The sequence below is a fragment of the Pleurodeles waltl genome, chromosome 9, assembly GCF_031143425.1.
Source record: "Pleurodeles waltl isolate 20211129_DDA chromosome 9, aPleWal1.hap1.20221129, whole genome shotgun sequence".
Lineage (NCBI taxonomy): Eukaryota > Metazoa > Chordata > Amphibia > Caudata > Salamandridae > Pleurodeles > Pleurodeles waltl.
In genome coordinates, this window is record NC_090448.1 from 92,216,863 (window position 1) to 92,238,870 (window position 22,008).

Sequence of the window (22,008 nt, forward strand, 5' to 3'; positions counted from 1 at the left end):
CCACCGGAGACCACCCCACCACGTGCAAGTAGTATATTGGGAACCTGTACTCATCCTCTTGTGGCTGCTGTGATGCCCTCAAGTGCCCATCCAGCTCCGGATAGGCCACCGCCAGTATGCAGAACATCAGGGGGTTCAGGGTCCGACAGGCAGCCCTTCCTCGTTGGGAGGCCATCCCCAGCTGGGCCTCTGCCGTCTTCCGTGCCCAGCATCTCAGGTCCTCCCACCGTTTGCGACAGTGGGTGCCCGCACGTCCTTGGTGATGGCACGCCATATACCCTTTTTTTGATGGGTGCTGACCTGCAGGGAAATAAACATAGAAAAAGGTATCAGCCATATCGTCTGGCCTGTTACACTCATGGCCCACCATAACCCTCACATCCCCTGATGCACAGACATTGCCCACCATACATGCAGCATGCTGCCCAGGACCCTTCCACCAACCCCCCTTACACGAGGCCCTCACACACAGCACTCCATTCATTCATACCCCATGTATCGTGCTCACAGTGTACTCACCTGTTGGTCTGGAGGCCCATACAGCATTCGGTACTGGGGTAGGACTCCATCCACCAGTCTCTCCAACTCTGCAGCGGTGAAGGCAGGGACCCTTTCCCCAGTGACTCGAGCCATAGTCGGTTCCAGACACAGGTCACAGCAGCACTTGCAGTGTAGGTCCTCTCCTGTTGAAGGACAGATAGCAATTGAGGAATCTGTTAGAAAATGGTGGTCACGTCCGCGGCGGTGCATACCGTCACCGCCGGCGTACACCACCATTGGCCACTGTAACCCATAGGGCCCAATGACAACCATTAAGGAGTTACACAGCAGTACTCGACCGCCTCCCGCAATGGCGCACAACGTCAGCGGCATTACCTCACTTCCACATGTCCAACCACACAGGACAGGCAGATGCCATTTCAGAGGGGGGGGCAGGCCATGGCACCTAACTGCATCACAGTACACATAAGCACCATTTGGGCCTATACAACAACGTAGTGGTTCAGTCACAACATGCAATGTAGTGTAGTGTTTGGAAATGTGGACTACTGACCAACTGCTCCCCGTTTTGCCCCCTAGATTACAACTGCTGCAGATGAATAGGAGATGGAGACATCCCCCCGTGTACAGACCACTGGTGGACTTGGCAACAATAGAGGACAGGCACATTATCATCACCTATAGACTGGACAGGGCCACCGTCACAGAGCTGTGTGCCCAATTGGAACCAGACCTGATATCTGCTATCCGTCACCCCACTGGGATCCCCCCTCGTTTGCAAGTCCTATCTGTGCTCCATTTCTTGGCAACAGGTTCTTTCCAAGTGACACTGGGCTTGACAGCAGGAATGTCACAGCCAATGTTCTCAATAGTGCCGACCAGAGTGTTGTCTGCCCTGATTAAACACATGCACAGCTACATTGTTTTTCCCCAGGTTGAGGATTTGGCCACGGTGAAAGCTGACTTCTATGCAGTGGGACATATCCCCAACATTATTAGGGCTATTGATGGTACACATATTGCATTTGTCCCCCCCCCCCAGAGAAATGAACAGGTGTTCAGAAATCGAAAGAGCTTTCACTCGATGAATGTGCAGATAGTGTGCCTGGCGGACCAGTACATCTCGCATGTCAATGCAAAGTATCCTGGGTCTGTGCATAATGCCTTTATCCTGAGGAATAACAGCATCCCATATGTGATGGCTCAACTGCAGAGGCACCAGGTGTGGCTAATAGGTGAGGAGCCCACGGTTCCCACACATAGTGTTTGGCTAAAAAGGTATCCCTCAATATTTCAGGTGACTTTGGTTACCCCAACCTCTCGTGGCTACTGACCCCTGTAAGGAATTCCAGGACAAGGGCAGAGGAACGTTACAATGAGGCACATCAGCAAACAAGAAGCGTAATCGAGAGGACATTCGGACTCCTGAAGACCAGGTTTCAGTGCCTCAAACTAACAGGTGGTTGGTTCCCTGTGCTACTCACCCAAGAAGGTCTGCCAGATAATCGTGGCATGCTGTATGTTGCATAACCTTGCATTGAGACTCCAGGTGCCTTTTCTGCAGGAGGATGAGGCTGGAGATGGGTGTGTAGCAGCAGTGGACCCTGTGGACAGTGACGAGGAAGAGGGAGAGGATGAGGATGAGGACAACAGAACAGCAATAATACGACAGTACTTCCAGTGACACACAGGTAAGACACTGTAACTTCACCTTCGATTGACAGTTCTGTGTTGGACATTGTACAAGGCAGGATGATTTTCCCACTACTATGGCTACTTACTGTACCCTTTGGCATCTCTATTTTCAGATATCTGTGCCCCACTGTGGCTCCTGGTGTGTTGACTACAGCCAACTACAGGTCATACCTATGTATGCATTACTCTACAGTTGAACTGCAATGTTTATAGCTCATTAAACGTATACATAGTTCAATCAATTGACAGACTCCATACTTGTATTTTTTCCAAGGGTGTTTATTTAGGTACTTATAAGTGGAGGGGGTATTGCAATGGGCTAGGTTGCTGATGGAGGAAAGTCCAGGTTAGAGTCCAGTCTATTTGTATCACAGGTGCATTGTCCAAGGGGGCATAGGAAGGGGAGTAATGGCAGTTCAAGGTGGTCAGGGTGACAGAGTGGGACACAAGGGTGACATTCAGGAGAGTCTTATTGCCGGGCGGGGGTCTTGGCAATGTTCTCTGGCTTCTGCCTGGATCGCAGGGACCGTTTGTGGGGTGGTTCTCCTTCTGCAGGGGGAGGGGTGCTGGTGGCCTGTTGTTCCTTTGGCGGGGCCTCCTGTCCACTAGCGGCAGCAGAGGTGGAGGGCTGTTCATCGGTGTGTCTAGTGTCAGGGGCCCAGTGGTGTGCCTCTGCCTCCCTCATGGTGTTGGCCATGTCTGCCAACACCCCTGCAATGGTGACAAGGATGGTGTGGATGTCCCTCACGTCCTACCTGATCCCCAGGTACTGTCCCTCCTGCAGCCGCTAGGTCTCCTGCAACTTGTCCAGTATCTGGCTCATCGTCTCCTGGCAATGGTGGTATGCTCCCAGCATGTTGGTGAGTGCCTTGTGGAGAGTCTGTTCCCTGGGCCCGTCCTCCCCCTGTCGCACAGCAGTCCTCCCAGCTTCCCTGTTGTCTTGTGCCTCTGTCCTGTGACCCGTGTGCCCTCTGCCACTGACCCCAGGTCTCTGATCGTACTGTGTTTGTGTGGTGTCCTTGGGTCCCTGTCGTGGTGGACACACTGCTGATTGACGTGTCCTGGGGACAGAGGTATGGGGCCGCTGGGTGGGTACTGTGCTGGTGTTTTCTGAGGGGGGAGCCTCTGTAGTGGTATGGGGCTGTGCCTGGGTAACCGACTGTCCAGAGGTTCTTGATGGGCCAGGTTGATCATGCAGATCCAGGCGTCCAGAGCTGCTGTCATCACTGTGGGCCTCTTCTGAGGGGGGGACTGGATGTACCTGGCACCTACTCTCCAGTGCCGTTGTGTGGGGGACCTGTGGGGATGTTAATGCAGTGTTATTGTTTCTGTGTGTGCCATCTTGTTCATGGGTGTGTTGCCCTCTATGGTTGTGATTGCCCTGGCAGCTTGGCATTGTTTGAGTAGTGACTTGGTCGGCTAGGTGATTGTCTCTAGTGTGCATGCAGTGGTGATAGGAGTCCATGCAGGTCTGAGAGGGGTGCCCATGTATTGGTGTTGCATGCAGGGCTTGGCATTGGGATGAGTGAGATGTGATGGTGGGGTGTGTGGGAAGTGGTGGAGTGATGGGAGTGAGGGTGAGGGTGGGGGTATGTGATGGCATGCAGGTAGGGGGTGTTAGTAATTGAGATTTGACTTACCAGAGTCCAGTCCTCCTGCTACTCCTCCCAGGCCCTCAGGATGCATGATTGCCATGTTGTTAGTTGTGGGTGAGGAGGTGGGGTCCACCGCCAGTCCTCTGTACTGCTATCTGGTGTCTTGCTACCACAGAACGCGCCTTCCCCCGTAGGTCCTTCCACCTCTTTCTGATGTCATCCCTTGTTCTTGGGTGCTGTCCCACGGCGTTGGCCCTGTCCACGATCCTCCGCCATAGCTCCATCTTCCTAGCAATGGATGTCTGCTGCACCTGTGATCCGAATAGCTGTGGCTCTACCCGGATGATTTCCTCCACCATGACCCTTAGCTCCTCCTCTGAGAACCTGGGGTGTCTTTGTGGTGCAATGGGTGTAGTGTGAGTGGTGTGTGTGAGGGTGTGTGGGGTGATGTGTTGGGGTGTGTGCTGTAAGGTACGTGTATGGTGTATGGGTGATGATGTTTTGTGGCTCTGGTTGTGTGGGTGCCCTTGGTCTATCTCTCTCAGTTAGCATTATTTTTTAGTCAGAAGGGGTTTGTGGGTATTGTGGGTGAGTGTTTTATAGTGGTGTGGGTGTGTGGGTGTGGTGTGTGTCAGGTGTGTGTAGTTTGAAGTGTCCAATGTGGTGTTGTTGAGTGTGTGTATTTTGAGCGCTGGGGTATGTACCGCCAATGGTTTACTGCGGCTGAATGTCCACAGCGGTGATTCGTGGGTCATAATGTTGTGGGCGTAGTTCTGTTGGCATAACGGTGTGGGTTTTGGTACCACAAGTTTATCACTGATCCTTGGGCTGGCGGACTTGTGTGTGTGTCTGTGTAGTGACGGATTGCTGTATGTGGGTCATAAGATCGATAGCGGTAATACGCCGCCTCCGCGGTATGTTGACGGCAGTCAGCATGGCAGTAAGCGGGACTTACCGCCAATGTCATAATGAGGGCCATAGTGTGCACAGAGTCCAGGGTTTCCCCAGAGGATTGACAAAGACAATCATAGATAATACTAATGCTCTATTTGTGGTAGTGTGGTCGAGCAGTTAGGCTTATCAGAGGGTAGTTGTTAGACTTTTCATCCTTGGCGTGGTCTCCCTTAACGTTTTGCCTCTGTTCCCCTGGTTGTTGATGTGTGCTGGACTCTGATTTTACTGTTTTTGTTACTCTAGGCACTTTACCACTGCTAACCAGTGCTAAGGTGCAAGTGCTCCTTTACAAAATGTGTATGTAATTGGTTTATCCATGATTGGCATATTTGGTTTACTAGTAAGTCCCTAGTAAAGTGCACTAGAGGTGCCAGGGCCTGTAAACCAAATGCTACTAGTTCTGCCGCCTTAGTGATAAGAACTCCCATGAGGTTGAGTAGTTGCTCCCCACTTTCAGCTGGGGGTGGACACGTGCTAAGACTTTTCATCCTTGGTGTGGTCTCCCTTAACTTTTTGCCTCTGTTCCCCAGATTGTTGATATGTGCTGGACTCTGATTTTACTGTTTTTGTTACTCTGGGCGCTTTACCACTGCTAACCAGAGCTAAAGTGCAAGTGCTCTTTTACAAAATGTGAATGTAATTGGCTTATCCATGATTGGCATATTTGATTTATTAGTAAGTCCCTAGTACAGTGCACTACAGGTGCCCACGGCCTGTAAATCAAATGCTGCTAGTGGGCCTGCAGCACTGGTTGTGCCACCCACATAAGTAGTTCTGTAATCATGTCTCAGACCTGCCATTGCAGTGTCTGTGTGTGCAGTTTTAACTGTAAATTCGACTTGGCAAGTGTACCCACTTGCCAGGCCTAAACCTTCCCTTTTCCTACATGTCAGACACCCCTAAGGTAGGCCCTAGGTAGCCCCAAGGGCAGGGTGCAGTGTATGGTTAAGGTAGGACATATAGTAATGTGTTTTATATGTCCTGACAGTGAAATGTTGCTAAATTCGTTTTTCACTGTTGCAAGGCCTGTCCCTCTCGTAGGTTAACATGGGGCTACCTTTAAATCTGATTAAAGTGTAGATTCCCTTTGGGAGCGGATGGACATGTGGAGTTTGGGGTCTCTGAGCTCACAATTTAAAAATACATCTTTTAGTAAAGTTGATTTTAAGATTGTGCGTTTGAAAATGCCACTTTTAGAAAGTGAGCATTTTCTTGCTTATACCATTTCTGTGACTCTGCCTGTTTGTGGATTCCCTGTCTGGGTCAGTTTGACAGTTGGGCTGGTTGCACCTCACACTAGACAGTGACACAAAGGGAGCTGGGGTGTAGCCTGCATATCCTGATGAGCCATCTGTGCTAGGAGGGAAGGGAGGAGTGGTCACTCGCACCTGAAAGGGCTGTGTCTGCCCTCACACAATGCAGTCTCCAACCCCCTGGTGAGTGTCCGGGGCCTGGCCTGAGCAAGGCAGGATTTCACATTCCAAAGAGACTTTACTTTGAAGTAGGCCTACTTCAAAGGAGAAACTGGGTATAAGAAGGGCACCCAAAACCACAGACTTTAGAACACTTCTGGAAACAAGAGGAACCTCTGCCTGGAGAAGAGCTGAAGAGCTTAGGAGACATGCTGCCATGCCTGTGACTGTGCTTTGTGGAGATATCCTGCAGTTGCTGCTTCTGCCAGAGTAAGAGGGCAAAGACTGGACTTTGTGTGCCTTCCATATTGTGAAGAAATCTCCAAGGGCTTGATTTAGAGCTTGCCTCCTGTTGTTTGAAGTCTCAGGGACAGCAAAGACTTATCTCTGCCAGCACCTGGAGTCTCTGGGGAGACTCCTGCTTTGACAAGTGGTACCCTATCCAGTCCCTGGGCCCTTGAAAGGAAAGCTGGTGGAAATCCAAGGAAATCGACTTCGGACGACTTCGGACCGACGCTGCTGCTGAATCCGGTGACGCCGCCTGCACCTGACACTGTGATCTTCGCTGGAATGTGACGGCCTTCGCAGGACCGACATCGCTGCAGCCCCGCCGAAGTCTGCGTCTCCATGGAAGTCACCGCACCACGTCGTGACCGACGCCGCTCGAAGTGCGTGGATTCAACGTTTCGCACGGACGCCGCAATCCCCGACTTCACGCATCGGCTCATTTTCATTTCTTCACCAAGGTACTGTACCTGGGGGTCTACGCAACTCCGTGTCCGGCCCCCCTGGTGTCGGATTGTTGGGAACGACTCTGTTACGACGCCGTGTTAACACCTCATCGAAGCATTTTGTGTTTCTAAGTGCTATTTTTGAGTTTATTCTTTATAAATTCATAACTTGACTGCGTATGTTGGATTTTTGTCGTTTTGGTCTTGTTTTGTTTAGATAAATATTTCCTATTGTTCTAAACTGGTGTTGTGTCATTTTGGAGTGTTTTAATTGAGTTACCGTGTGTGTTGGTACAAATACTTTACACCTAGCACTCTGAAGTTAAGACTACTGCTCTGCCAAGCTACCAAGGGGGTAAGTAGGGGTTAGCTGAGGGTGATTCTCTTTTACCCTGACTAGAGTGAGGGTCCTTGCTTGAACAGGGGTAACGTGACTGTCAACCAAAGACCCAATTTCTAACATTGGTGATCAGCGGTTGGGATTTGGACTTTTATTTGTACTTGACATACAGTGATTAAGTGTACACCACTGTTTGAGTTCAGACCACTACGTGACCACATACTACTTGTTTGGTGATCTTTTGATTTTTTTCTCTTTGGGACTGTTTTTGTTCTACTTCCATTTTTTCGCTGATTCCTTGATTGACTTTCTTTGGATTTTCATTTGAGAACTTGTTTTTCTCCCTTTGGAACTTTGCACTTGTTTTTGAATCTTCATCATGTCCCAAGCTGGAGATGCATCAGTTGGAGCTGACTTTGACCTTGAGAAATTGGAGAGTTATACCAATGCTCAGTTGAAGCAGTTCTGTAAAAGTTTTGACTGTCCCATTAAGAGCTCATCCAGGAAGGAGGAGCTGCAAAAGGCGCTGAGGGCCTGGGTGACAGCCAAGAGCACTGAAGGGCACACAGAGGATGAGGGAGATGAGGAGGAGGAGGAGAAGGAAGAGTGTTCCGTACACAATGGTATTGTGGGTGGGCCTGTAATGTCCAGGGAGAAGGTCTCCAGGGCAGGTAACAGTGTCTCATCTAAGGGTCTGACACCTGAGGAGTTACAGGACAGACAGGCAGAAAGGGAGTACCAATTGGAGCAGAGAAGGCTAGCCCTTGAGGAGAGAAAGTTAGTGATGGCTCATGAGCTTAGCTTGAGAGAGATGGATCATAGAAGTCAGTCCAGTAGAGATGGTGGCAGCAACCCTACAGTGCAGCCTGAGAGGAGGGTGCACATTCCTAAAGACCTTGTGAAAGATTACAAGAGGGAGGATGACATATACTTGTGGTTCAAGGGGTATGAGTCTGCTCTCCACCTGAATCTGGTCCCTGAAGCTCATGGGGGGCGGGTATGTGGAAGCACTTTGAGGTAGAGGGGAGGGATACACTGACAGCCTTAGGGGATGCTCAGAATCTCACTTACTCTACCTTGAAGGATGCCTTGCTCACAAGGTATGGTCTCACCTCTGAGCAGTACAAGGATAAGTTTAGATCCTACAAGAAGAAGGAATCCCAAACATGGTTGGAATATGTTGATTCTTATTGCAGGTCACTGGATGGTTGGGTGAAGGGCAGTAAGATAACTACGTATGAGGGGCTTTACAATCTGATTGATTGGGAGCACTTGAACAGTTTATGTTTTCCAGAGCTGCGCCAACACCTGATTGACAGCAAGCTGACTGACCCCAGGAAGCTTGTGCAGGAAGTGGACCACTGGGAGAGCACCAGGGTCCAGAAGAGGTATGGGGGAGACCACGCCAAGGGTGGGCAGGGTCCGTCTCAGAAGAAAGGGGGGTAAGGGTAAACAGGGAGAGTTCTCTAAAGGGCCCCAAACTGATTCCCAGGGTAAGGATTCCCAACCCCCCAGTGAAAAGAAGCATAGTTCTCCAAAGGGAAGCCAGTGGCAGTTGGTCCCCCGCGTAAGTGCTATGCATGTGACCAGGTGGGTCATGTGAGGGGGGACCCCAAATGCCCCAAATGTTCACCGGCACCCACTGGTGCGCTGTCCCAGCGTTTGGCCAGTGTATCGCTTGGGGAGAAGTTGGTTTCAGGTGGGTGGGAACCAGCTGAAATGGCCCTTGTCTCACTAGCGGACAGTGAGATGGTCCAGAGAACCCTAGTGCCTGAAAACACTAAGAAGTACAGTCAGTGGGTGACCATTAATGGACAGAGGGTTGAGGCTCCGAGAGACACAGGAGCCTGTGTGACTACAGTGAGGAGTCAGCTGGTGTCTGAAGAGCAGATAGATCCCCAGATACTTCACAAAGTAGTTGCAGTGGACAACTCAGAGCGCCTGTGCAGAGTGGTGCAGGTTCCCTTTCAATGGGGGGGGGGGTCTCAGGTTCCTTGAAGGTAGCTGTGAGTCTAACCATGCCTGTTGATTGCTAGGCAATGACCTGGAGGATTCCCCTTGGAAGGAGGTGGAACACAGGTCTCACTTGGAGATGTTGGGTCTGCCTGGGTGGGTATGCGTATCCACCCAGTCAATGTCAGCCCGTCAGGGTAATCAAGAGCCCCTGGAGCCTGAAACAGTGGCCCAGGGGACCGCCAAGAGGAGGAAGGGCAGGGGGCATGGGAAACCGGCCCCAGAAGTTCCCACGGTCTGGGAGGAGGCGGAGCCTGAGGGTGACGCCCCAGAACCTACAGGGGAACATGTGGCTGAACTGGGGGAGGTCCCTGAGCTGTCGCAGTGGCAGAAGGAAGGCGGGCCCACCAGGCAAGCATTCTGTGCAGCACAGAAGACATGTCCTACTTTGGAAGGTTTGCAGCAGCAGTCTGCAGACCAGGCGGCTGGCAAGGAGCCAGGATAACACCTGATTTATTGGGAGGATGACCTCCTGTATATCGAGCCTAAGGTTCCTGAGCCTGGGTCAGCCCGTGTGCTGGTGGTACCCCAGTGCTTCAGGACCTTCCTACTGGGGTTGGCTCATGATGTGCCATTAGCTGGACATTTGGGGCAGGACAAGACCTTTGAGAGGCTTGTCACCCACTTTTACTGGCCCCTAATGCGCAGGCACTCAGATGCACATTGCAGGTCTTGTCAGACTTGTTAGGCAAGTGGCAAGAGTGGGAGGAAATGTAAGGCTCCCCTCCAACCTTTGCCTGTTGTCAGTACTCCCTTTGAGAGGGTAGGCAGGGACATTGTGGGGCCTCTGGATCCCAAGACAGCCATGGGCAACAGGTTTATCCTGGTCTTGGTGGACCATGCCACCCGGTACCCAGAAGCCATTCCTTTGAGATCAATCACTTCCCCTGTGGTGGGTTGTTCTTTTAGAAGTCTCTGTGGAAGGAGTGTGGGGTAACCTACAAGTTCGCCACCCCTTACCATCCCCAAAGTAATGGTCTGGTTGAGAGATTCAACCGCACCTTAAAAGGCATGATCATGGGCCTGTCAGAGCCCTTGAGGCAGAAGTGGGACGTCCTCTTGCCATGCCTTCTGTTCGCCTACAGGGAGGTGCCTCAAAAGGGACTTGGGTTTAGTCCATTTGAGCTGATCTATGGCCACCCTGTGAGGGGACCTTTGAGTCTGGTTGAGGAAGCTTTGGTCAGGAGCTCCCTCCCCCACGCTTGCAGCACCACCTAGCTGTGCCCGTGTCCCTGACCCCCGTACACGCCGCTGTTTGCGTGTCCGAGGCCGGGTGAGGTATCCCGGAAAGGATTGACAGATTGATAGCTCTTTCTCGATTCTGTGGGTGGTGGTGCATGGCCGTTCTTAGTTGGTGGAGCGATTTGTCTGGTTAATTCCGATAACGAACGAGACTCCTCCATGCTAACTAGTTACGCGACCCCCAGCTACTGTTTACTGTATTAGTTCTTGTACTTGAAGATCTTGAAATTTTGAGGGGCTATTGTCTCTCCTTAGATATCCATAGGCCTGCTATAGGAATACACTTCCAATTTGAAATTTTTCAATTCTAGTTGCAGCATTGACGTCGTGGAATGAATTGGATGATCGGAGCAATATTTGTATGCTTGGTTATAATGAGTCTGTTATTGGCATACTATTTACCCACAAGAACACATTTCTTGTTAAGCATAATCGGGCTTTTTATGAGATACCCGTTTCAATTCTTAGTGCGTCTGCTGTCCGTTTTCTGTGTTCATTACCCTTGCATGGGTCGGGGAACCCGGAAGTGTATTTATTTCCGGGCTCGGATACGCGCGAGGAGCGCACTCGCTATGCGTCCATACTTGGAGACGCAGCTTGCCATAATATGAGAAGTTATTGAGCTACGGGGTGAGTTTTTTGATGGAATTGTTTCTATTCAAGTTGTGATCATTAGGTTACTATTTAGCCTACACGAAGCTGTTATTCTGAGTGACAAAGGTTGTAACCTTGTTTGATGTGGCATTAAACTAATTACTGCCTAACCATAATAGCAGAACCTCTGGAAATCTCTTACTGATCTTTCTTTTTCTTGTTAGGGCATATAATAACCACGCATTACATATTCATTTTACATAATATTGGCATGCTGAAATTTATTTATTCTTTATTATTTTTTCTGACAGTGGTTTGGATTTTGCATTGGAATACTATTTGTGTTGTGAAGCACAGTTGGATTTGAGTAGATTTCATCACTGACTGTTTTTTTAATAGAGATTAACAAACAAGGTATTTTGATATTATATTATTTTGATTGGTAACAATAAAAAAAAATGTTTTGCACTTTTGGGTTGCATGCAGCTATCTGTTAGGTTTTCAATGAGGATGTTTTTTCACTTTTATATAGCATGTTGGAGGCTTTTATTGACATATTGGTTATTAGTTTATATTGAAGACTTTTTTAGATGTGGATTTTGATTCACTCTTTTCTCACTTATTCCAGGTGGAATTATTATTAAGATTTCACCTCCCTTGGGCTATAATTTACACTTACTATTGATTTGACGATTGAGCATTTTGGTTTTAACTCAATTATTGTATTTTATTTTATTTTATGATATCTAGCCCTGAAGAAGTCGTAAGGGATATAAATATTTCCCAAGACGAAACACGTGTTGGCTGGAAGCATAAAATCCTGTGGATTTCAGACTGTCGAATGGAAATCAGATTCTGAATAAACTTTGAACTCATCGTTTGATTTTATTGGTTGACTATTTGGTGTGACTTGGACTGATATATCGAATTAATTTTCTATGTTAATTGTTTACTTCAAAAAAAAATTCTTCTTTTTTATAAGAGGGGACCCTCGTTGTGCAATTTTCCCCCACGCCTTGAGACCCTAACGGGTGAGTAGTGTGCTTTATAAATAAACTGATTGATTGATGGATTGGAGAAAGCTCCTACTAAACCTCCCCCCCAGGATGTATTCTGTTACATGCTGGCTCTAAGAAACCCACTACCCACTTCAGGAGTCTCACTCAGGAGAACCTGGAAGCAAGCCAGGAGGACATGAAATGCTGGTATGACCAGAATGCCACTCTGGTCGAGTTTGAGCCTGGACAAAAAGTGTGGGTGATGGCACCAGTGGAGCCTAGGGTGCTCCAGGATAAGTGGACTGGGCAATTTGAGGTGGTGGAGCGCAAGAGCGAAGTCACCTACCGTGTGAACTTGCGGCCTCCAAGGAACCCTTTAAGGGTCCTGCATGTCAACCGCCTCAAACCTCACTTTGAGCGGACTGAACTGTCCATGCTCCTTGCGACAGATGATGGGGTAGAGGAGGAAAGTGAGCCTCTTCCTGACCTCCTGTCTGCAGGAGAAAAAGATGGGTCAGTGGAGGGAGTGATCCTCTCCCCCTCCCTGACTGAGGAGCAGCAAGGTGACTGTAGCCACGTGTTGGGACAGTTTTCCTCACTGTTTTCCCTGATCCCAGGAGTCACACACTTGTGCACATATGATGTGAACACTGGGGACAGTACACCCATTAAACAGAAGGTTTACAGGGTGACTGACAGGGTCAGGGCATGCATTAAGTATGAGGCATCCAAAATGCTTACCCTAGGGGTTATTGAGCACTCCAGCAGTCCTTGGGCCAGCCCAGTGGTATTGGTCCCAAAGGCTGCTGCACCTGGTGCCACTCCAGAACTCAGGTTTTGTGTGGACTACCGGGGACTAAATGTGGTCAGCAAGACTGATGCACACCACATCCCCCGAGCTGATGAGCTCATTGACCGGTTAGGCGCTGCCAAGTACCTCAGTACGTTTGATTTAACATCTGGGTACTGGCAGATTGCCTTAACTGAGGGGGCCAAGGAGAGATCAGCATTCTCTACACCAGATGGCCACTTTCAATTTAAAGTGATGCCATTTGGGATGAATAATGCCCCTGCCACCTTTCAGAGGGTGGTCAACTAGGTGTTGGCTGGGCTGGATGAGTTCAGTGCCGCCTACCTGGATAACATTGCTGTGTTTAGTTCCACATGGGAGGAACACCTGCAACACCTCTGGAGAGTGTTAGAGGCCCTGCAGAAGGCAGGTCTCACCATTAAGGCAAGCAAGTGCCAAATAGGGCAGGGTTCTGTGGTGTACTTAGGACACCAGGTGGGGAGTGGCCAGATTCTGGCTTGGAAGCCTCCCAAGAAACAGACTGAAGTGAGAGCCTTTTTACGTCTCACAGGATACTATAGGAGGTTTGTTAAGGGGTATGGTACAATTGTTACCCCCTTAACTGAGTTGACTTCTAAGAAGCAACCCAGGAAAGTGATCTGGACAGAGGCTTGCCAGAACGCTTTTGATGCCTTGAAGGCTGCCATGTACACAGCACCTGTGCTGAAGACACCTGACTACTCCAATGAGTTTGTTGTGAAAAGAGACGCCTCAGAGTGAGGTATTGGAGCAGTACTCTCACAGCTTAATGAAGAGGGCCTAGATCAACCTTTAGCCTTCATTAGCAGGAGGTTACTACCCAGGGAACGTAGGTGGAGTGCCATAGAACGTGAAGCATTTGCTGTGGTCTGGGCATTGAAGAAGCTAAGACCCTACTTGTTTGGGACTCACTTCTGAGTTCAGACCGACCACAGACCCCTCAGATGGTTAATGCAGATGAGGGGTGAGATTCCAAAACTGTTGAAGTGGTCCATTTCCCTACAGGGGATGGACTTTACGGTGGAACACCGTCCTGGTACAGAACATGCCAATGCTGATGGTCTGTCCAGGTTCTGCCGCCTTAGTGATGAGAACTCCCATGAGGTTGAGTAGTTGTTCCCCACTTTCAGCTGGGGGTGGACACGTGCTAGACTTTTCATCGTTGGTGTGGTCTCCCTTAACTTTTTGCCTCTGTTCCCCAGATTGTTGATATGTGCTGGACTCTGATTTTACTGTTTTTGTTACTCTGGGCGCTTTACCACTGCTAACCAGAGCTAAAGTGCAAGTGCTCTTTTACAAAATGTGAATGTAATTGGCTTATCCATGATTGGCATATTTTATTTATTAGTAAGTCCCTAGTACAGTGTACTAGAGGTGCCCACGGCTTGTAAATCAAATGCTGCTAGTGGGCCTGCAGCACTGATTGTGCCACCCACATAAGTAGCTCTGTAATCATGTCTCAGACCTACCACTGTAGTGTCTGTGTGTTCAGTTTTAACTGTAAATATGACTTGGCAAGTGTACCCACTTGCCAGGCCTAAACTTTCCCTTTTCTTACATGTCAGACACCCCTAAGGTAGGCCCTAGGTAGCCCCAAGGGCAGGGTGCAGTGTATGGTTAAGGTAGGACATATAGTAATATGTGTTTTATAAGTCCTGACAGTGAAATATTGCTAAATTCATTTTTCACTGTTGCAAGGCATGTCCCTCTCTTAGGTTAATATGGGGGCTACCTTTAAATCTGAATAAAGTGTAGATTCCCGTTGGGAGCGGACGGACATGTGGAGTTTGGGGTCTCTGACCTCACAATTTAAAAATACATCTTTTAGTAAAGTTGGTTTTAAGATTGTGCGTTTGGAAATGCCACTTTTAGAAAGTGAGCATTTTCTTGCTTATACCATTTCTGTGACTCTGCCTGTTTGTGGATTCCCTGTCTGCGTCAGTTTGACAGTTGGGCTGGTTGCATCTCACACTAGACAGTGACAAAAAAGGAGCTGGGGTGTAGTCTGCATTTCCTGATGAGCAATCTGTGCTAGGAGGGGGGGGAGGAGTAGTCACTTACACCTGAAAGGGCTGCGCCTGTCCTCACACAATGCAGTCTCCGACCCCCTGGTGAGTGTCTGGGGCCTGGCCTGGGCAAGGCAGGATTTCACATTCAAAAGAGACTTTACTTTGAAGGAGGCCTACTTCAAAGGAGAAATTGGGTATAAGAAGGGCACCCAAAACCACAGACTTTAGAACACTTCTGGAAGCACGAGGAACCTCTGCCTGGAGAAGAGCTGAGGAGAAGTGCTGCCCTGCCTGTGACTGTGCTTTGTGGAGCTATCCTGCAGTTGCTGCTTCTGCCAGAGTAAGAGGGCAAAGACTGGACTTTGTGTGACTTCCATCTTGTGAAGAAATCTCCAAGGGCTTGATTTAGAGCTTGCCTCCTGTTGTTTGAAGTCTCGGGGACAGCAAAGACTTCTCTCTGCCAGCACCTGGAGTCTCTGGAGAGACTCCTGCTCTGACAAGTGGTGCCCTATCCAGTCCCTGGACCCTTGAAAGAAAAGCTGGTGGAAATCCAAGGAAATCGACTTTGGACGAGTTCGGACGACTTCGGACTGACGCCGCTGCAGAATCCGGTGACGCCACCTGCAACCCACTCCGTGATCTTCTTTGGAACACGACGACCTTCGCAGGCCCGACATCGCTGCAGCCCCGCCGAAGTCCCCGACTCCATGACCGACGCCGCTCAAAGTGCACAGATTCAACGTTTCGCACAGACTCTGCGATCCCAGACTTCACGCATCAGCTCATTTTCATTTCTTCCCCAAGGTACTGTACCTGAGCGTCTACGCGACTCCGTGTCTGGCGCCGCTCATGTTGGATTGTTGGGAACGACTCCATTACGACGCCGTGTTAACACCTCATCAAAGCATGTTGTGTTTCTCAGCGCTATTTTTGAGTTTAATCTTTAAAAAATCATAACTTGACTTGTGTATGTTGGATTTGTGTCGTTTTGGTCTTGTTTTGTTTAGATAAATATTTCCTATTCTTCTAAACTGGTGTTGTGTCATTTTGGTGTGTTTTCATTGAGTTACTGTGTGTGTTGGTACAAATACTTTAAACCTAGCACTCTGAAGTTAAGCCTACTGCTCTGCCAAGCTACCAAGCTACCAAGGGGGTAAGAAGGGGTTAGCTCAGGGTGATTCTCTTTTACCCTGACTAGAGAGAGGGTCCTTGCTTGAACAGGGAGTAACCTGACAGTCAACCAAAGACCCAATTTCTAACACCATCTAGTGCTCTAATTTGTTTGGTAGCTCGGTCTAGAAGTTAGGCCAATTATGGAGAAGTGCAAAGCATTTGTTGCACTCACATTATCAATAAATGAAAACACACACTCAAAGAAATAACTCGAGACCAAATTACAAAAATACTTCAGCTCAAGATCATCAAATAGGCTAAATACTTTTTAAGCTATGATTTTTCACATTTAGCAAAAATAGTATTTTTGTGTGTAATTACGCACCATAGAATTCATGGAGAAAAAAAATAAAACATACATATAAAGTCAGGCAATGCGTTTACCAGTGTCTCTTTTTGTTTTCAGTTCGAGGTCGTCCAGAAGTCCTGTGGACCAGCTGGAAGAGTTCAGATGGTTCCCGTTTTTGGTGGGAAGAGCTGCTTAAAAGTCCTTAGAGCTGTTGCAGAACCACTACGGAGGATCGAGAGAGCACATGCTCTCACCCAAGGGTTCCAGAATCTTGCCAGGGTGGTTAGCTTCGCAGGGGGCGCCTCTAAGGTGGCCCCTGGGTACATTTTACTATAAATCCAATACTGGTACCAGTTTGGATTTATCATTCTGAGTTGTTTGATATCAAACAACCCAGGGTGCAGAGTGGCCATCATGTAGCTGTGAAACACGTACTGACTAGTGTCCAGCGCATACATGTAAATGGCTGCTCTGTTCACTTACTATGCCCTAGGTTTGGCAGGGACACAGTAGAGGCATATTGTTCATGCCTCTATGCCCAAACATGTAGTATAGTGCACCCTCCTTTAGGGCTGGTATGCCTCTCAGAGGGGCGAATTACCTATATTGCATGCAGTGTATAGTGGACCCGGGCACACAGGCTGTATGTCAAGTCAGTTTTGCATTTTAGGATTGCACCAGGACGCTCATCCTGCAATGGCAGAGCTGGGTGCACTTGCATGCATAGTTCCTGAGGGTGGCACAATCTGTGCTGCTGCCCTCAGGGACCTACTCTTAAGGGGTCCTTACAACATTGGCAGTAAAAGCCACTTACCGCCGTGCAGAAGACCGCCAATACACCGCCGCGGCTGCGGAATTCCGCCACAGCTATTATGGCCCACATCTCTGAATCCGCCAAAATTCAGACACCCACACAAGTCCGCCACACCAAAGGTCAGTGATAAACTGGCGAAAACAAAACCTCCACCGTCACGCCAACAGAAACACGCCCATGCTATCACGACCCATGAATCCACGCTGTGGTCTTTTAACCGCGGTATTCCATTGGCAGTACACACCGCCGCGCTCAAAATACACACACATCTCCAAAACACCGCCACATTGGACAATTCGAAATACACACACCTGATACACATACAAACACCACTCCCACACAATCAATACTATATAAAACACACACCCACATCACCCACAAACCCCTACGACCAAACAAAAACTTTGACGAAGGCCAGAGAGACAGCACAGAATAGACAATTCCACCACACAGAGGCACACAACACCATCACCCACGCAACATCCACCCATAAAACACCACACACCACTACACATCACCACATACACCACCCCACACATCACCTACACCACCCCATGGCACGGCAAAGACACCCCAGGTTCTCGGAGGAAGAGCTCAGGGTCATGGTGGAGGAAATCGTACGGGTAGAGCCACAGCTATTTGGATCACAGGTGCAGCACACCTCCATAGCTAGGAAGATAGAGCTATAGCAAAGAATAGTCGACAGGGTCAACGCAGTGGGACAGCACCCAAGAAATCGGGAGGACATCAGGAAGAGGTGGAACGACCTACGAGGGAAGGTGCGTTCCATGGTCTCCAGGCACAACATCGCAGTACAGCGGACTGGCGGCGGACCCCTACCTCCTCCCCCACAACTAACAACATGGGAGGAGCAGGTCTTGACCATTATGCATCCTGAGGGCCTCGGAGGAGTCGGTGGAGGAATGGACTCTGGTAAGTCAAATCTTAACTATCATATCCCCCACCCTACCTGCATGCTATCACAGACCCCCACCCTCACCCCCTCCCCTATCACTCCAACTCCTCACTAATGTACTAATAACACAAACCACCCATCCCAACACCAAGCCCTGCATAACACAACAAAGCATGGACAACCCTCACTAAAGCATGCCCACTGCACATACCAATAACACCCCCCAACCATCATCACACAAGCCCCCACACAGGAATGCTAGCACTGGGGTACACGGTCACCCACCCATTGCACACCATGACACACACAGATGCAATAATCATGCTTTTACACACCTGCAGGACCACTACCCAACGTCACCAGACAGGAGGGTCTAGACATCTCTACCCCACCCACAGAAGAGGCCTACAGTGATGACAGCAGCTCTGTCCAACTGTATCCAGATGACCAGCACGGACCATCGTGGGCCTCGGGACAGTCGGTTCCCCACACCCAGTCACAGGCCACCACAGACCTTCCACCCTCTGGTAACACCAGCACAGCACCCACCCAGCGGGTCCATACCTCCGTACCCAGGACACGTCAATCAGCTGTGTGTCCACCACTACAGGGAATCCAGGATAACCCACCACCCCAACAACAACAGGGACCTGGGGGCAGTGGTAGTGGGCACACGGTCCAGGGGACGGAGGCCCAGGAACACAGGGGAACTGGGAGGGCTGCCGTGCGACAGAGGGCAGACAGGCCTAGGGAACCCACTCTCCACGAGGCCCTCTCCTCCATCATGGGAGCATACCACCACTCCCAGGAGACGATGGCAACGGTCCTGGCCAAGTTTCAGGAGACCCAGCGCCTGCAGGAGGAACAGTATTTGGGCTTCAGGGAGGAACTCAGAACCATCAGCACCGCCCTGGGCACCATCGTAGGGGTGCTGAAGGAGATACTGAACACCAGGAGGGACACCATGGCACTCCAAGGGGCCCCTGACACTAGCATGGACGAAGAACTGCCCACCACCTCTGCCGGCGCTAGTGGACAGAACGCCCCGCCACAGGACACCACACCAGCACCCCACCCCCTGCAGACGGAGAAACCACCCCGCAAGCGGTCCCTGAGATCCAGGAACAGGACAGAGCACGATGGCAAGACCCCGGCCAAGAAATGAGACCACCCTGATTGTCAACCCACTTAACCACTTTGTAACCCTGTCCATATTGGAACTGCCCCAGCTCCACTTCCTATGCCCATATGGGCAATGCACCTGTGAGACTAATAGACTGGACTCTGCCACGGACATTCCTCCACCATCACCCCTCACCATTTTACCACCCCCCTCCAATATTTAGCACTTCAATAAACACCCTTGAAGCACAAAAAAATCTGGAGTCAGTCTGATTTCGAAAATGTGTATTAGCAATGACAGTGACAAAATCCGTTCTCAAATGTAATGTCAACATACCTGTGTCACACATCTCAAGTCCATGAGGAATGTAAGCAGATGACACACATTGGTAACCACACCTGTGAAACCGTAATGGAAATGTACAACTCAGTTACCATATACTGGTTGAAATCGACAGACAGGATAGAGGTAGAAGTGTGAAAGTACTTGTAGTAGGCAGGAATGTGTTCTCACCTGTGTGTCACTGGAAATATTGCTGGATAACTGGGTCCCTGTTGTCAATGTCACTTCCTCTGCTTCCTCCTCATCACAGGCTCCACAGCTGCCACAACACCGCCATCTGGACCACCCTCCTGCAGAAAAGGCACCTGTTGTCGCAAAGCCAGATTGTGAAGCATACAGCAGGCGATGATGATCTGGCACACCTTCCTTGGTGAGTAGAATAGGGAACCACCTGTCATATGGAGGCACCTGAACCAGGCCTTCAAGAGGCCGAAGGTGTGTTCTATCACCCTCCTAGTCTGCCCATGGGCCTCATTGTAGCATTCCTCTGCACTGGTCCTGGGATTCCTCACTGGGGTCAGTAGCCATGACAGGCTGGGGTAACCAGAGTCCCCTAATAGCCACACCCGGTGCCTCTGGAGTTGACCCATCACATAAGGGATGCTGCTATTCTGCAGGATGTAAGCGTCATGCACAGAGCCAGGGAACATAGCATTTACCTGGGAGATGTACTGGTCTGCCAAACATACCATCTGTACATTCATGGAATGATAACTCTTCCGGTTCCTGTACACCTGTTCACTCCTGTGGGGGGGGACCAGAGCTACATGGGTCCCATCAATGGCACCTATGATGTTAGGGATATGTCCAAGGGCATAGAAGTCACCTTTAACTGTAGCCAAATCCTCCACCTGAGGGAAAACGATGTAGCTCCGCATGTGTTTCAGCAGGGCAGACAACACTCTGGACAACACGTTGGAAATCATAAGCTGGGACATCCCTGATGCCATGGCCACTGTTGTTTGAAATGACCCACTTGCAAGGAAATGGAGCACTGATAGCACCTGCACTTGAGGGGGGATCCCTGTGGGATGGCGGATTGCTGACATCAGGTCAGGCTCCAACTGGGTACACAGTTCCTATATTGTGGCACGGTCAAACCTGTAGGTGATGATTGAATGTCACTCCTCCATTGTCAACAGGTCCACCAGCGGTCGGTACACCGGAGGATTCCGCCATCTCCTCACATGTCCCAGTGGACGGTGCCTAGGAAGGACAATATCAACCACAGAGTCAAACAACTCAGAGGTATGTACCACAGTCTACACAGAACACAAAACATAATCCAAAAAGTTGTCTGTATGTGTGTGGAGTCTAGGCCTAGGTATGTGTGACGCAGTTGAAAATTAAGCCATGTGGGCCCCTGAAATGGCGGTTGCCTGACCTCTAAACTGGGACAATGGGATGTTAGGTAACTGCGTAGGCGTTGTACACCGTCGGGGTAGGCGGTCGCAGACCGCGGCGCAATGCTGCATTGGTTAACATTGGACCCTATGGGTCCCAGGAGCCAATGACGAAGTGCGCCGGCGGTGATGATACGCACCGCCGCGGACGTCACCACCGCGGACGTGACTGCCATTTTCTATCTGTTCAATCACTCGATACCTGATCTTCGACAGGAGAGGACCTACACTGCAAGTGCTGCTGTGACCTCAGTCTGGAAGAGACAATGGCTCGTGCGTCTGGGGAAAGGGCCCCTGCCTTCACTGCACAGGAGTTGGAGAAGCTCGTGGACGGGGTCCTCCTCCAGTACATGTTACTCTACGGTCCTCCAGACCAACAGGTAAGTACACAGGGAGCAAGTTGTATGGGCTATGCCTGTGTGGAGAGAGCTGGTTGTAAGAAGGAAAGGGCCACAGTTCTGCGTGCATGAAGGACTGTGAATGCATGTGCCACATGGCAAGGGTAGGGATGTGGCCAACTCACTTTGACGGTGCAGTTGGTAATGACTTCTCTTCTTCCCCTGTACATGTCATGTAGGTCAGCGCCACCAGAAGAAGGATATTTGGCGTGCCATCGCCAAGGACGTCCGGACCCTGGGGGTCCACCACAGACGGTGCACCCACTGCCGGAAAAGATGGTAGGACATTCGCCGCTGGAGCAAGAAGACGGCGGAGGGTCAGCTGGGGATGGCCTCCCAACGTGGGAGGGGTGCCCATCGCACCATGACCCCCCTGATGTTCCGGATCCTGGCAGTGGCCTACCGTGAGTTGGATGGGCGCTTGAGGGCATCACAGCAGACACAAGGGGGTGAGTACAACATAATTCTGTGGACTTTGCATGCAGTGAAGGTGTCTGGGTGTGGGAGGAGGGCTGTGGGTTCCCCTAGGCCAGGGCGAGTTCCGTAGGCTAGGCCCCTCCGTAATGCAGGCCATGTGGCACTTCACCCCACCTCTGTAGAGTGCCAAGTACAGGTATACATGCCCCTGTGTCATCTA